Here is a 14,261-nt window from a genome sequence, read left to right on the forward strand (position 1 = left end):
AGAAGCAAAGGAAGTTTCTGCAGAAATCAAAACTTGCAGAAAGTCAGACCTTGTTGAAACTTGGATCTGTGAATTATAATTTGGGGTGGAAATACAGACCACCAGATTTACAGAGTGGAGAAAGCCAGAAGTTCTCTCCAGGCAAGAGGTTAACTGCTGTGGTAAACAGTGTCTGAAGCCTTCAGTTATTTTCAAAACCAAATAAATGGCAAAACAGATTGGAGTTCAAATATCCAGGGCTGCAGAAGTGCACCAAGGTGACCATTTCTGGATAAGACACTCACTTGGCTCATAAATACTGTAAATACATAGTATATATAAAATGTGTATAAAATAAATGCATAAGTACTGAGAGCCACCATGGTTACCTTCACATTCAAGGTATAATTACTCTTCCAGTAAAATCCTTCAAACCACTCTGAGATAAGAATAATGAGACATTCATTAGCTGGACACAGAGATACCACTCCACTTTTCAGGTAGCAGGACTTCCATTGTACATAGTGTGAATAGTGTGAATTTTATCGTAGCAAATGTGTGAGCAGTGTGAATTTGCAGCGGAGCACCTGCCATTCTCAGGCAGCTGGAGGGGCAGGCACCTCGAGTTATTTTTTTGCTGGAGGCCTTTTTGCTAAAGGCTTCATTAGAAGCCTCAGCTTTTAATTCAGCTAATGCTGAATCAAGTTGCATCATGGGTGTCACTATAATGAAAAGTAGTGTAGGTTGAAAAACCCAGTACTTTTCTCACTGCCATATATTTAAATCCAGATTAAATGAGGAATGTGAGGGATGCATCTGTGATAAATCAGTCTGTATTTGGTCAGTATGAGCTTTTATCTGTTTTGGTAAAAATATGCTCTTATGATGTGTTATCTTACATGGCTACAACCTGTAAGGAGAAAAATTAGATGGAAAAGCTGAGTTAATTTGTTTCAAAATAAAAATATTAAGATATTCTTTACTTTTTCTTTTTTCAGATGTGAAATTCCACAAATAAAAATGGACATTTGGGAGTTTGTTTATTTAGTGTTTTTAAGTACAATTTTACACCTTTTAGAAATATTACCCAGAACTTCTGATAAATCCTAAAAAGAGCACATCTCTTATAAAAATGTAATTATACTGTTAATACTTTCAAGCTGAACTTAGAAAATGCACAGATTGCATCTCACTTTTAACTTGGGATCTAAAGTAAATAACCTGTAATTTTTGTATTGGATTAGGTTTGAAGTTTTAGTGTTCCTTATAAATATGTGACTTAGCATGCTATTTCTCTTGGTCACCCTGAAGATGTTTAACATGGTTGCTAAACACACAAAATGAGATTTTAATTCATACAATCTATCTTTAAATCGATGTTGTGTGGGAGTACATATTCTCAACTTCACCATTAGCAATTTACAGGGCAACAGACTATGATATGCAAATCCAGAGTTATGACTTTACTAAAGGATCAAGCAGCAGAATCTGAACAGCTATGGAAGGCATTTATTTAAAAGGAAAATATTAGCCTCAAAGTGAGAACATACAGCAGTATGTATTCTCTGTTTAATTTAAAGTTTGAAACCAATTCCCTTATTGTGATAATACAATATTTCATGATATATAGTGGAGTAACAGAAAAGGACAGCAGGACAGTCAGGATACATGTTGAAAGATGATGCAAAAGCAAAAGGGTGACATGTCCCTACATACAGCTGACAATGTCACAGCACTGACCTGAAGGGACTTTCTCAATTTATCAGCAATGACTTTTAGTCCACCACCTTGTTACTATGTCGAGAAATGAGACTGCCTGTTATCCCTGAGTACAAGCATTGGGTGAAATAATACCAATTATGAACTAAACTGATCAACCAAGTCTTTCACACACAGTGGTTAACCTTGTGTCAGATGATAGTCTGGGTGGATTCAAGAAGAGCAATCTACTGAAGACCCCCATAACCTATAATTAAATATTACACTTTGCTGCTTGGTTGATTTTTTTCTTTCCTTCCTTCCTTGTCTCTTTCTTTAACTTCCTTGTCTTTCACATGCCCTTTTTTTTTTTTTTTTTTTTTTTTTTTTTTTTTCTTTTTTTTCTTTTTTTTCCCAGGAGCAAGGAATTTCCTTTAAAATATGTCTTTTTTTGCCTTAGCTAAAGTATAACCAAATGCAGATTAGCAGTGAATTTCTTCTGGCCAAGCAAGAAAAAGGACACATGTATGCTCTTATGCATCTGTACTGAATTGCTCAGGAGTAACCTCCTGTGTTTCCTTCTGTCTGTGCCCATTCTCTATGGGATGGACAGACAGAAACTGGGCACCACTGGAAAGATCCTTTTTCTGCCTCCTGCACCCTCCCTTGCAGGTGTTTGTATACATTGGTGAGATGCCAAACTGAGGTCCCTTCCACAGGAAACTGTTCTCTGTGAATTTCTCCAGCAGGAGTCCATGCCACGGACAGCAGCTCTCTGTCTGCAGCGTGGGTCACCCTTCTGAAAGGCTCAGTCCTTTAGGCACAGCCTGCTCCTGATCAGATCCCTCATGGGATTGCAACTCTTACCAGGAAACCTGCTCCAGCCTGGAATCCCCTCCCCACAGGTCTGCAGCTCCACACCAGGAGTTTTCCCACAGGTTGACAGCCTGATGTCCTGATGTCCTCCCCTTGCTCTGGCATCCCTGGGCTGCTCCAGGGGCTGCAGGAGCTTCACCATGGGCTGAGGGGAAATCCTGGCCCTGCTCCTCCTGCTCCACTGCCCTGGCTGTCTGCAGAGCAGCTCCTCTCACATGCTCTCACCCCTCTCTCCTCTGGCTGCAACTACCTCTGCACAATAACTTCTGTTTTTCTTACCCTTAAATATGTTATCACAGAAGTATAACCACCACGTCTAATGGGTTTGGCCTTCTGAACCAGAGTCAGATCCATCCTGGAGCCAGCTGGCACTGGCTCTGCCAGACATGGAGGGAACTTCCACCATCTTCTCACAGAACCCACCCCTGTAGTACGCCCACTAGCAAAACCAGGCCGTGCAAACCGGTCGGAATCTGAGGTATTGATGATTCTGAGATTGTAGAAAGTCTCTTTTTTCTACCCCTCAGCCAAAGCAGAAGCCATAATTGGTCTGTGCTGGTTCCAAGGTTGTTTATTCTGTTTATCTCTAACATGTTCTGCTGCCCTGCCCAGCTCTGTCCTGCAGGGCAGCGTGTGGGGCTCTGCCCTCAGTGGGATGTTACAAACATTCAATACCAGAAACTCCCTGGGCTGGATTTACAATAACGTGCCAATATCTGTCACCTACATTGGACAGTGTGTTCCCAGCCTGAACCAACAGAAAAATGCCAACACCACAGTGAAACATGGAGGGCATGAAGAAGGAGAAAAAGGACAAGGCACACCCAATTTCCTCCATCTTGTCCCCTTTGGACCCCTTATCTAGAATCCTAAAATTTTACTTTTGCACCCGTGCCACACTAAATTATTACTCATATCAAACACTCAGAGCTTGTAATTCATCCTGTAAGATTGAAAACTTTTCCATGGACAGAGATCACAGCCAGTGTCTCTGGGGGCTCTGTCCAGGGGGGTTCCTGACCCCTGCCAGGGTCCCAGACCTGCCAGTCAGAGGGAAGCCCTGGATTCCCACACAAACCCTCTTAGCAGAAGAGCTTGTCCTGCTCTGCACAATCCTTGAAGGAGAGCCTGGTGACAGCCATGCCCATTGCCTCTGGCAGCTCTGTGTTGCTACAGGTCCCTGAGTGCTGCCTCTGTACTTCAGTGGCAGCACAGGAATCAGGAAAAAGCCTTTAGACAACCCAGGAAAATCCTCAACAAAGAACTTCCATTCTTAATTGCCAGCTTGCATCTCTATGATTCTGCCTTTATTTTTAAAATATCAATTATTATTAAAGCCAGACATTTACAAAACCAGAAGGAAAGCACAGCTCCATGGAGTCCAAAGCTGCAATGAAAATTCTACAGTCAACATCTTGGAGATTAGTAATTATTTTTCATGACAAGCCTGATCTTGACTACACTCCCCTTGTTCTTGAGTCTCATGTGCAGTCTCTTACCCAAGATGCATTTCCACAAGAAAGGTTGGAAATAAACTTCAAAATATGTTTTTGAGAATTAGTAGTTTGAAGGGAAATATGTTTTCCATTTGGGAGAAAGTTTTTGCAACTGGGTTGCATTGATTTGCAACCGGGTTCCTTTTGTCCAGGGAGGGTGCAGCTGCTGGCACTGGGCATGGGAACAAACGAGACAGATTTTCATTTCAGAAAGCTCGAGAATCAGTTTATTGCCCCTGGGGAGGAGGGATGGGATGGAGAGGAAAGACTGGGCAAAGGCAGGATTGTGGGGTTTTTATAGGGTATCATAGGGGTGGGGTCAGGGCTTGGGTCAAGGGACATGTTATTAGCCACATAAGAGAGGTAAGATCTGTCTCTTAGGAACAGGGGCATTCTACAAAAATTGAATATTTTTAAAGGTTTTTTTAAAATGGCTTCATTTTCAAATCTGTTTCACATTAGTTGTCCATAAAAATAACACTCAGAATAACTTTAAGTTTCTGGAACTCTTCACTATTTCTGCTGGAGAGAGTTCTCTGAGTACACATTTTTGCAAATGATGCAAACTCTGTAATGTGATCATAGAGTGTTCACAAGGACAGAACATTAGTCAGACATGCTTTGTAGGAATGAGTGAGTGGGGCCAAAGGAGGAAATTTAACATCACTAACATAGATCATTCCACTTGAATCGTTCCTACTGCTTGTCAAACTTTATTCTACAGTTCTGCATCTGTTCCTTTGCATTTCTGCCCCAAACTTTCTTATAAACGTGTTTTGGGGTTTTCTTAAGGTGGAATTTCCCCTCAAAGGTATTTTGGGGTTTTGTTAAGGTGGAATATCCCCTCAGCTGTGTAAGTTTTTTAAGGTAGTAATCAATAAAATGTGAGCACTCATCAGAGCTCTAGATCTGCTTCTAGAACAGCCCTACAAAATGGTGAAGCACACTTGTGGGTTAAAAAGGCAACACCAAGAGGACTATCGTGAACAAAGTCCTTTTTTAATAGTGGCAGATACAAACCAAGAAAGCTTCCACTAAAAGCCACTTAAAATGCATTACTGACTTCCTAACAGCAAGCAACCATTGTCATCTGCAGAGGTGAGTACTCTCTGGATTGTAACACACAGCTGCCCACTCCTCCATCTGCCCATGGTCTGAATACTCCAGTTGCAGCTGTTTAAGAGAGGGAAGTTCTAGCTTTAAGAGCTAACCACTATTTCCCTGGATTAAAAAAAAAAAAAAAAAAAAGTAAAAGAAAAAGGAGAAAAACCAAGTGTCATTAAAAACAAAGCAGTAGACTGAAGGAAGCAGACACTGTGTGTTTATGGCTGTGTTATAATGTAGGAATGAAAGACTGATTGTGACCTTTTGGTCCCAGAACAAAACTCCATTGAACCCAAACGAGGTTGGGATGAAAATGACCATGCAAGAAAAGCATGTCTGACATTTTACATGGAATATCTGGCAGGTATGAGCTAGGATAACTCCCTCTCCAGCCAAGAACTGGATTTTCATTAATCGGTGTAAAATACAGCATAAGTGAACTACTCTGCTAAATCTAAGAAGGAGTCTGTAATCTGGAATTCTTTTCAATTTTTTTTTTTTTTTTTTTTTTTTTATAATGCACAATTTCTTTTTCATGACATGCTGACATGCTGGAATTGCTGGATCACAGGCTTCAGCAGAAGTGGTAAAATACAAAGTATTCTGTGAACACACACAGACACAGACACACAGACACACAGACACACATGTATCTATAAGAAGCCCTGTTCACCAACTTAAAAGGGATCTTTTCACTTTTCTTCTAACTTTAATCTTTTACTGCCTGTTCTTTGGCCACTGTTATGTTAAATACCAGGAAAAAGTGAGCGTTATTGGATGAAGGATAATGGACTGAAGTTTAGTTGTCGTAACTACACTTAGTCTCTTTCAAATGAATGGGAGATGTGTTGGTGAACAGTCATGACCTTTATCAGATATACCCTGCAGGCAGAAAGAGGAAAAGTAAATGATGTACAATTTGTAAGAGACACCATAGTGCAGTGCTTTGAAAACAACTGAAAAAAGGAGAATTTTGAAGGAAGAAGATTCTGACCATGTCTTTCTGTAGTGAGGCACTTACAAGTAATTTTGGTCAAAGGGAAAGTTTGGTGGGGTATTTTTTTGTAATGAAGCTAGCAAAAAAATTGCAATTAATTTCATTCCCATCACTTCCACAACTTCACATTTCTTGGCACTTGTCCTGAAACACTCTAAAGGAAATGCTATAACGTATTATACAGGATTAAGGGGTCCCTGAGCTGTGATAATTTAACTTTTTCCCTAGATATAGTTGAGTAAATTAACTGATTCTTTTCCCCTTTATATGTGCCCCAAACACAAATATTTATGTCCCTGTCTGACCCAAACTCTGTCCCTTTTATGATTACTTTCAAAAATCCTGCAGGGTCCAGGTCTGGATGCAGAAATTTAAGGGATATTTATTTTCTAATACACAGTTTTTGTAATGTATTGTGCCCAGATCATCAACACTTTCAGTATCATTGGCAGTGTGAACCTGAGTGGCTTTGTACCCAATCTAGAATGAATTTTCCTTGATTTAATTTATATACTTACATTGAAAAAAATTTTGGTGAAAAAAAAAAATCATCAAAATCTAGGCATTTGAAAATTAGCTGACTAAATTGATTTAAATTAAACTGATATCTTCTATTCCTGCTTTTCTAGATGTGGTGAGCTAGCAGCAATTCATCCTCCCGTCTTGCATCCTAGAGAAATTAAATTTAACCTTAAACTCTGCTTTATAGCCAAACTCAAGTTTGACTTAAATTCATGAAGTGTTACTAAGGTAATGTTGCAGCTTCTCACTTAATTGCAGAGAATAATTGAATGCATGGCCCATAATAGCCAAACTGTAGTATGCAGTTTTAATTAAACAAATTCTCATGAATTTAAATTAAGCATACTGCATTTAATTAATTGACTTGAATTGAAAAACTCATCTCTTGAACTATTGCTTGGAACAGCAATTAACACATTTGTGCAGCCACTAGTGTGTAAGTGCTACTTTAGAAGTGAAGGTTTAAGAGTTGCCCTTACACTCATGTCTCTTAAACTCTCAAGCATGGCAGAATTTCAAGTATATATAAATATATATGTGTGTGTGTGTGTGTGCGTGCTTGTACATACACATGCTTATATATATATATATATATATATATATATATATATATATATATATATATATATAAATCAGTATGACATTCACATAATCTGTCAGTGTAATGAGGAGAGGTCTCATGTTGCTTTGAGCAAAGTGTACACATGGGCTACCTGCTTTGGGTGTAATTTTGATTGGTAATTATCAACAACAAATATTTTGATCTCTATTTTAACTTTTCTTCTGAAATATTATAATGCCTAAGGCTTTCTCCCCTGTCTGTTCTTCATCTCTCTCTCTCTCCAGGGAACACCTGCCAATTCTTTATCCCACTTGGCAGAACTAGACTCTCTTAATCAGAATGAAATGTTTTCCCACTGTTTTCCACACCAAGGACCTGGGTTTTCAAGAAGTCTAGCCCATACTGTACTTCCTCCCCAAGTTTCTGAATTTTTCTGTCTTCAAGTAATTTATCATAATTTCCTTACAAGAAAATTAGGCATTGCTCCATTCTCCAACAAACTTCAGTTAATGGAGCCTTTGTAATTCTCAGGCACCAGAGTGGCAATGTCATACAACAAAGCAAGCCCTGTTCTTGAGACACACCACCTTTTAGAGTCTTCAGGGAACTCAGGAGATTCCCTGTTCTCTGTATGCAGATACTGCTTTAAATATTCTGGTAATCAGGCAGCACAACTTGAAGGGCTTAATTAGTTTATAGAATAATACAATGTCAACCCAAGTCCTAAACATTTAGTAATGCAATTGTGGGTTAATACGCAAGGTTTCTTCAAAATATAAAGCCATAATGGACCTTTTGATCTACTAGTGCTTAGTATTTTGGTATAAATATTTGTATTATTGGAACTGATACCAACTGCATCAGTGTTCTGGAAGTAACATGCACATGCTCTGAAAGGCTACATTAAAGAGACCAACAGATTCTAGGTTTAGTTACATGATTCACTAATTCAGATAATTATCCATTCTGCTTTCTGGGTATGACTCTACAAAAGAAGCCCTAACCTCCTGTAAAACCCATGGGAACCCATTGGAGAAACATTGTTCTGTTTTACTCCAACATAAGAATTAGGAGTTAATCAACTAATCTGCCAGGGAGGTGATATAAAATGAGACAAAGCATTTTTTTCCATATAGTAAAGACTGACAAAATTTTTAAGAGCCAATGATCAGTGGACCACAATTGAATTAAGATCCAGGAAGAGCACGTGGAAGGTAGGAGTATCCAGCAAGCAAAAACAATATTGTCACTCCTGCATTTTGTTTTGCAAGTGCAAAGAAGTACTTCACCTCAACTCTTAGGCACTTAGTGTTACTGTGGCTGCTGTTTTCCAGTGCACAACTGCAAAGGTGGGCATCATGAATGAGTATGGACTGGAAAAAATAAAGATATTCAGCACCAGTGTCTTTTCCTTCCCTTCAATAGCAGCTCTTTGAGCCATTTACTGTCACTTATGGAGTTCTACTGACTTCACTTTGTCTCAGGACAGAAATTTGCTCAATTTTTTTCCCTCCAAAGACTCTGAATCATACAACTTTTTCTCCTATAATACTCTTAAATTATTTTTCTGTCTGGTCTAAGGGAAGAACTCACTTCATTTCAGTCCATAACAAAGTTTCCTTGAATTTTAGTAGATATAGAATTTCACTTTAATTTGTATATGCTTAACCTTTTCAGAGTACTTAACTCTATACATGTAGGTAGCTTCAATGCACTCAGGGAGGCAAATCTAACTGTCCAGGCCTTGCCATGATTTCCCTCCCTCTGCTATATTTAAATATTTTTCATATTTCAGATCACATCTTGCTGTCAAGTGTCCAGTGTCAGCCATCATTGCAGAGGAGCTACAAGAGGTTAAACTAAGAATTCACACTGGAAATGTGAAGAACTTCAGGTTGTTAAACATGAGCCTGTTTGTATGGCAGCTGGTGTGTGGTCCTTTCATTCCAAGCTGTCCTTATTTGGAAATTTTCAAGAAAACCTGGTTTCTTCTATTATTTATGCATAGCTGATTTTGTTTAGTAATAAAAATAAATGAAAACAACTCTCATAAATTTGGAGGTTATGCATTAAAAACTAACTCATTGAATCCAGCTCCCAGAAAACTAAGCTGAAAATGCAACCCACAGTTTGTGTCTTCTTAAAGCATCAGCTAATGGACAATCTTCCACTCTAACTTCCATTTTGTTGCCACAAAAACATCACACATCATTTGTCATACCTAGTTTATAATCCACATTGCCCCCTTTATGGTTTTTTAAATATTTCCAAGTTTTTTATGCACTTTCCTTCTCAGATTTATATGTTGATAAATAGAACTTAAGAATAGGAATAGCACAAGTGATTGAAGAATTTGAAAAAAAGGAAAACTGTCAATATATGTTTTATCTTTTCATCCATGTGGTGAGTTTCTTTGTGATGCTTTTAGGACTTATCCATTAAAGTAATGGAGCGAACCATTAATGTTAACTGCATATTCACAAAAGCCACAAGCAAATATAGCTGAATTCTGGGATTTTGCTGGGTTTACAATGAGCTGTGTGCATGATCTAGTTCTAGTTGCCAAGATATCACCTGCACCTAGAATCTTGTGCACCTTCTAAGCACCTTCCTTCTTCAGGTGCTCCCAGGAATTCCAAATCAATACATCACAGCACCAGGCAACTCTCAGCCACCTCTAGCAGGCTTGAGTCTGATGGATTTCCAGACCAGAGTCTTGCCAGTATTCTGTGTTGTGCACAGTGTTGGAATTGGATGGCTGAAGGACAGAGGTGAGAAAACTGGGAATTGCAGCACAGTTTCTCTGGTTCCTGTCAGAATTGGAAAGGACAACTTCAGAGTGATTTTCTGCTGACTTTTTTAGGTCTATTCATTACAAGCTTGAAGCTTCTCAGCTGCTTTGTAACAGTGAATTTTTGTTCTGCTGCTTTTACCTTTTCCTCAGGCACAACGGCCTGTTCTGCTCTGTCCACTTTGCAGGCCCATTTTAGGTTATTTGTATAACAGTAATACTTTGTAGGTCAGGACTCAATTTTAGGGATTATAAATCAGAACAAAGGGAGAAATAAAGAGAAAAGGAATCAAACAGAATTGTCAGAGATGAGAAGCAGTAAAAGGAGCAAACTTTTTCTCCATATCTATAACTGACTGCAGAACAAAGTCAGACTGGTTTTGGTAACCATAGGGTGCAACAATCAGGCTTGAGGTTAAACCTATTTTCTTGAGGACAAAGGGACAATCTAACTGAGTGTCACATTTGAAATAATGAAGTTTTAGAGGAGTGATTAAAGACTAAAAGAGCATTGGAATGTTGTCAGTATATTCCCAGCCCAGCTGAAGGCCAGAGCTGCAGTTGCAAAAAGATTTCCACTACAAGAGAGCATTTTAGAAAGGGCAGCACTTTCCCCTATCAGGCTGTTCACCCATTGGGTGTTTCTCAGCATCCTCATGCTCTTTTCACTTTGACAAGGATCTAATATAAAAAATTTACTTCTTGACTAATAATTTCAGTAAAGTTTTTTTTTTTTCCAAAGATATTTTAGTTCAATATTAGCAGTTTGCTTGAATTGGTTCCTAACCTCTCTCGGTTTCTACCTCATTGTCCAGGGGTCCATGTTAGGCTTCTGTGTTCCTAAATTTAGATGTGTAATCACATTTCCAAAACTCTTCCTTCTTCACAATGAGGCCAAACAGCCTCCTTCTGTTCTTCCGTGCAGGCTCTTGCCCTCTGACTCCTCTTAATAGCTAAACCTTTGCTTCCAGTTTCCATCAGAGCTGCTGAAAGAAGCTGGCTAAGAAAACTACAGACACTACAGCCAAACTAGAGAGTGCTGACTTGGAGCAGATCCTAGCAGCATAGCTGGTGACAGGCAGCAAACAGGTATAACTTTTCACATTTGTGCAGTCACATACACACAACACAGCCAAGCAGGTTGCTTATCCATGCTACAAAAACAGGTCATTAGAAAGAAGATTAAGGCTAAAAGGGCTCAGAAGGATGTTTACACCTACCTACAGCCATTCTTGCTGGTTCCAGATTCCAAAAGGAATTTTAGGATGTGAATTTTAGGTTCTCAAATGGGTTGCAGAGGATGGACTACAGATAGATCGTGGAAACTGGGCACATGTTGTTTTGAGGTAGTAGGGAATGGAGAAAGACACGACAGCTCCAGCTGGGAGTTTACATCTCTCTTCTCCACAGCTTTTCAGGAAATTCTCTGCAGAGAGTCCAAGTGAATATAAATTACAAGTTAAATTAGGATCTAGGTGATGAAAAATTTTAAGTTAAGCTGTATTAGAAATTTTATATCACACGATTTATTGATTGTAATAAATTTTCAGCTATGAGAGTCATAATATAGAACGTTACCTTTAATCTTCTGAGAATAAAACCCTTCAGTTGCAACTATGACTTAGTGCAACCATTATTCTGCATTGGATGCCTAAAAGTATCTGTTCATCCCTTTCTCTGTGTTGGAGAACAGCATTGTCCACTTCAGCCTCTTGGGGGCTTCACTGGCACAAGCTTCCCACCTTCTGTAGTCAGGTTTTTGGTGTCTAGCTTCATTCCATGGTGCCAAATCTCTACAAGTGGTGAATCCCTGACATTTCACGAGCTAGGACATATATTCTACAGGTTAGAAGATGCACCAAAAGCAAAGGGAACCCCTTGCTCATACCTGGGCATGCACCATGAGGGCCTGCTACCTGCACTGGACCCATATTTGTTATTCAGGAAAAAAACCAAAATCCTAAAAAATTAAATTATTCTCTCCAGATAAGGTTTAAACATTCAAGCTCTGATGTGTTTCAGTCTTAACATCTGATGGCTGAAATCTGTGGAGGAGGTAGGCAGCTGAACAGACATGAGCAGTAGTATTTTTAAGGCAAATGGTCTGATCCTATTGCACTAAACTTAGAATTATTATTGCAGCTTACCAGGGGTTTAAATATGGGTTGTTTATGTTCCATATTTCACCCTTCCAGCTGCTGAATTTTCCTGAGGCTGGCAGGCCTGCAAAGCATTCCCACTAGCTGTTCAGGTAGGTGCAGAGACATGCTAGCCAATTGCTTGCACTCAGCAAATGGAAATCCTATGTGGATCACAGAATAACACAGTTATATGGGGAGTCAAATACTAGTGGGTTTGAAAAACAAGGTTGGTTGCTTAACCTAGGCCTGAAAGAGAAGGTTTAATCTTCTATTAGCCTGCATCATGAATGATTTCACATCTTCTTAATCTCTCTTGCCATGGACATATTACTCTGATGAAGATACCTTCACATGCTGTGGTGTAACAGGAAATCTGCTTCTTACCACCTGTTTCTCTGATTTTTTTTGGCTGTATATCCCTGTACAGCATTTGAGGGAGAGACACCGAGGAGCAGCGCACTGCTCCGTGCGTGTCCCTGCATCGATCCGCCGTCCCTTCCCCGCGCCCTTTCCTGGAGCCTGCCCAGCGGGAGCCCAGCAGAGCCTTTGTGTCTGTCTGTCCCTGTCGCCTGTCCCCCGTCCTTGCGCGCAGCGCTGGGGAGCGCTGAGCTCGCTTTGCACGAGTGCGACCCCGCTGCTGCAAACCCGGTGCGACCTCTCAGTGACAGCCCGGTGATAGCCCCGGTGATAGCCCCGGTGATAGCCCCGGTGATAACCCCGGTGGCAGCCCCGGTGGCAGCCCCGTTGATAGCCCCGGTGGCAGCCCCGGTGATAGCCCCGGTGATAGCCCCGGTGGCAGCCCCGGTGGCAGCCCCGGTGATAACCCCGGTGATAGCCCCGGTGATAGCCCGGGTGGCAGCCCCGGTGATAACCCCGGTGATAACCCCGGTGATAGCCCCGGTGATAGCCCCGGTGATAGCCCCGGTGGCAGCCCCGGTGGCAGCCCCGGTGGCAGCCCCGGTGATAGCCCCGGTGATAGCCCCGGTGGCAGCCCCGGTGATAACCCCGGTGATAGCCCCGGTGGCAGCCCCGGTGGCAGCCCCGGTGGCAGCCCCGGTGATAACCCCGGTGATAGCCCCGGTGGCAGCCCCGGTGGCAGCCCCGGTGGCAGCCCCGCCGTCCCGTGCCCCCGCCCGCACCTGCGGACGCCGCCCGCCCCGCGGGGCCGCGCCGCCCGCCCGTGCCGCGGCGCTCCCCGGCCTCCCCGCCCACCGTCTTCTCCCCTCCCAGACAGGCACGGCCGAGGCAAAGCGGCGGGCGGGCGGCTGCCTCCGCCTCCCTCCCTTCTCCTCAGATGCCCTTTGCAGGGTTATTATTACAGTTCGTGGCTGCGCTCTGCCTTCCCCCCTCCGCGCCCGCCCCTCCGCGCTGCGCAGCGCGCTGGCCGCGCTCCCCGCCCGGGCTGGCCGCCGCCCAGCGGTGCGGGATCCCCGCGGCCCGGAGCCAGCGTGCCCCGCCGCCCGCACCATCGCCCCGCACCATCGCCCCGCTGCCCGCACCATCGCCCCGCACCATCGCCCCGCACCATCGCCCCGCTGCCCGCACCATCGCCCCGCACCATCGCCCCGCACCATCGCCCCGCTGCCCGCACCATCGCCCCGCAGCACCGCCCCGCTGCCCGCACCATCTCCCCGCACCATCTCCCCGCACCATCGCCCCGCACCATCGCCCCGCAGCACCGCCCCGCAGCACCGCCCCGCTGCCCGCAGCCGGCGCTGCCCCCGCGGGCCCGGCCGGCGGGGCGGGCGCTGCCCTGGGGCTCCCAGGCAGCGGGGGGAACGCGGGGCTGCGGATTATTGCAGACTAAGCAGTCTGGCGCTGCAGCAGCGTGCGGGGGGAGGCGGGCGGGCAGGGGGAGTGTGTGTGTGTGCGTGTGCGTGTGTGTGCGCGTGTGTGTGTAAAGGGGGCATGGAGCTGGCAGCTGGCCAGCTACCATCAGAATTAGCTCATTGTTCAATATAACCAGCGCTGGCAAGCAAAACCCAGCCCGAGAGAGGGAACGGGCGGAGGGGAGGCGGGGGGGGGGGGGGGCGGGGGTGAGAGAGAGACTTTCCCCCAGCCACCCCCACCCCTTTTTTTCTTTTTTTTTTTCTCC

The 14,261-nt window shown here is 43.1% G+C and overlaps 1 long non-coding RNA gene across 1 annotated transcript; it reads right to left on the bottom strand.

The window, feature by feature from the left end:
* Positions 1-1,466: 1,466 nt before the first annotated feature.
* Positions 1,467-13,889, bottom strand: LOC146763606 (uncharacterized). Its single transcript, XR_014951067.1, has 2 exons — positions 13,830-13,889; positions 1,467-11,451 (listed from the first exon to the last, which is right to left on the bottom strand). It is a non-coding gene; the product is annotated as an uncharacterized LOC146763606 (long non-coding RNA).
* Positions 13,890-14,261: the final 372 nt, after the last annotated feature.

The sequence above is a fragment of the Lonchura striata genome, chromosome Z, assembly GCF_050655825.1.
Source record: "Lonchura striata isolate lonStrDom1 chromosome Z, ASM5065582v1, whole genome shotgun sequence".
NCBI lineage: Eukaryota > Metazoa > Chordata > Aves > Passeriformes > Estrildidae > Lonchura > Lonchura striata.